The sequence below is a fragment of the Opisthorchis viverrini genome (genome assembly GCF_000715545.1).
Source record: "Opisthorchis viverrini unplaced genomic scaffold opera_v5_346, whole genome shotgun sequence".
Lineage (NCBI taxonomy): Eukaryota > Metazoa > Platyhelminthes > Trematoda > Opisthorchiida > Opisthorchiidae > Opisthorchis > Opisthorchis viverrini.
Window position 1 is genome coordinate 381,229 of NW_008752004.1, and position 3,027 is coordinate 384,255.

The following is a 3,027-nucleotide window of genomic DNA, read 5'->3' on the forward strand; positions in this document are numbered from 1 at the left end:
GTGGGCTGTCGATGGATTTTCAGCAACCTTATGAGTAGTACATTACAAATATATACATGTATCGCGATATTTCAAATATCGTAGCGACTGAAACATGAGGCGGCCTGGTGCAGCACATTCAGTTGCCTGAGAACAGCATGAGCGAGAGATTCAGCTGGGTTCCAGGTGAGTCTCTCGAAAGAATCAAATTAGTTCGTAGACGAGTGTATATCCGCTAATAACAATGTTTATTCCCAACTTGTGGGTGGCACACCGTCTGGTATGATCACAGTTTTACTATCAGAATGAAGCATGACTGGGTGATTTTTGCGGCTGCGGACTGCACAAAAGGAGAACAATGTCATGAACAGTGGGGAATATCCGATGGAATAGTAATAGTAGGTTTCTTTCCCAACATTTTGGGAACAATGTGAATGAGGCCCGACTAGTTCAAAGACATAACCAGCTGGCATGAACTAAAGCTGGCCATGAGTGACTTTGGGTGATTAGGTAAATGGCTGGAGTCACAACGAGCAAAAGCGGAGATGGAGATTAGAGGATTCAAATTGGGAGCACATAGCGAGTTCTGCCTCAAAAATGTGGTTTAATCTGAAAGTTGGCAAATCACTGGTTGCACTGATGTAGGAAAGTTAGGTACAGGGGATAGGTTGGATGGGGGCAGGTCGCTAATACATGTACATCACGCAGCAAAACTGGCACAGCCGCTTCTTCTTGGTCTCGCGACAGAGCCTGAATACGAATCACTTCGCGCAGGATGGCTAAGCTGGAAGAGAGGCAAGCAAAATCTTAGGCTTCTAGTCACGCGTCCTTCCGACCGTCGTATTAAGGACCTTGGAGATCACCGTCAGTATCAGAAAACCTACTCAACATCAAGCCTATAACCAGAGACAGCATTCTCATGACTAAAACCTTAGCTCTTTCAGTCCTAAAGTTGAGGCGCAAAATAAGCAATTGCTGGGCGACAGTTCAGCCGACGCCAAACTTATGGCCAACCCAATGTCAGCTACGAGTTACTTATGTACTCTTAAAAGCATGTCGAAGCAACCTCAGCTACTGGGAACGCAATTTCTACTCTGCTAGCGCATGTCCCTCGAGCACAAACGACATCTTCGATCATGAAGCAAGCTTTGGGAAGACATCGCCCAATGTACAATAGGATTGTCTACGATCATTCTTCTAATAAAGTACAAGGGTGCAGCAGTGGTCAAATAAGCTACGTGAACTTCGACTGTCGAATGCCTTTTTGTTAAATTCAAGGTTCAGTCCTGTGCGGAGACGAGTCCTTTTGCATAACCACTGAAGAAACTACTCGTTGGTGGTGACATCAAAGGCACAAGCGACTAGACAGGAACTCGAGCACGCCATAAGGACCGGGAAGCGAAGTTCACCCCAAATTCCTGGGCAAGAGCAGACTCAGTATTTAAAAAGCTGTTATTGCACGACTTGAAAGTAGCGGCTACCGAAATTTTCAACCATTGTGAAAATCTACGTCCCCCAAAGTCTAAAGGCCTGCACAAACCGGAATATCAGGTGCGAAAAACCTGCAAATGAAGAGCAGCACGCGGACAAGCACGCTAAAGAGTCCCCCTTAAAGCCTTTGGCATAAATAGCTATCAAACATGCCAATCTCTCCTGTGGCACATGTCTCCACTGTCCAACTTTTGATGCAGCAGAAATAATGTTGAAGTGCATACTTCGTGACATTAAACAGGCAGCCTGCCTCAGCAACTGTGCTTCCCCGCCCGTGCCGGTTTAGTGGTGACCGCGCCTATATCGGGTAGTGTCCACCCATATGACGCTGTCCGTTTTCCTAAACCCATTCCTGTGTCCACAATTTCCGCCAGTCATGCGATCATTCTGACTGTAACAGTATGATCATAACTGACGGTATGCTACCCACAGGTTAGGAATAAACATTAGTATTGTTATTATGATCGCCCTCACAGAAACCTGGCTCAGATCCAAGATCTCTCACGTAGAGGTCTCGACTGACACCCCATTTTACTAACTGACTCAAGACGCGGGTGAGCAAGTGGGGTTGTTTTATATTTAAATGCAGCGCTGCCGTATCGCAAACCATTCCTCCACGTTTTTGTGATTGGGTGTAAATTTCAACCCTGCTGATTGGAACCGATACTTTTCTTCTCGGCGTTGTCTACCATTGTCCTTCAAAGCCACGAAAGATGACCAATTTCTCGTACAGAACTTTTGGCTACTTTCCTCGGGTTACCGCTTTACGCGCTCCTTTCAAATAAGAGATTGTAACACTCTCAAGTCCCTTTGAACGGGAATCTAACGCACCCAATCTGGTGGACGTTTTGCATCGACGCTGACCGAAGTAGTTCAGCAGGATGTTTACATCCGAAGTGCCGTCGCATCTACCAGATACCGCGTATTCTAACAGCTGTTCTTGATGGGATTGGTTGTCACCAAGGAAAGTCATTTGGTTTCTTAAATGTTGATTTAAATTTCACTAGGGCCTACCTACTTGATTTCATCTGCTACTGGGCAAGAACCCTGAGACCTGAGTTGCAGATCTAAAGTTCTTCCATGAAGAATTCCAAAAGATGCGCTTGTTCCTGGACCAACCGAAACTGTACTTAACTTCAGTAAGGAAGACGTACATGACCATTTTTTGGGAAATTCACGAGAATCACAGAGAATATTATACAAGCATGTATTCTGCCACAGCAACTTCATCACGACTAAACTGATAGCCACCGCTAAACACCTAGATTTAACGGCAAATTGCGTTTGCTAACTTTTGCACAAGAAAAGTCCCTTCAACGCTTTGGACCAGATGAATGTTAGAAGAAACATAACTTTCGCTGGCGAAGCATTCCTACTAAGTGGTTTGTCGTACCTTCCACGTATGTAGCCTTCCCTCTAATTGGATGGAAGCGATTTTTATGTCAATCTACAAAGATGAAGACCGCTCACTGCATGGCAGCTAAATGTTCATGTGTTAAACCGCCATTTCACGCAAGGGTGTGGAGAGCTTTCTGACGTGGGATATTCTATCACAAA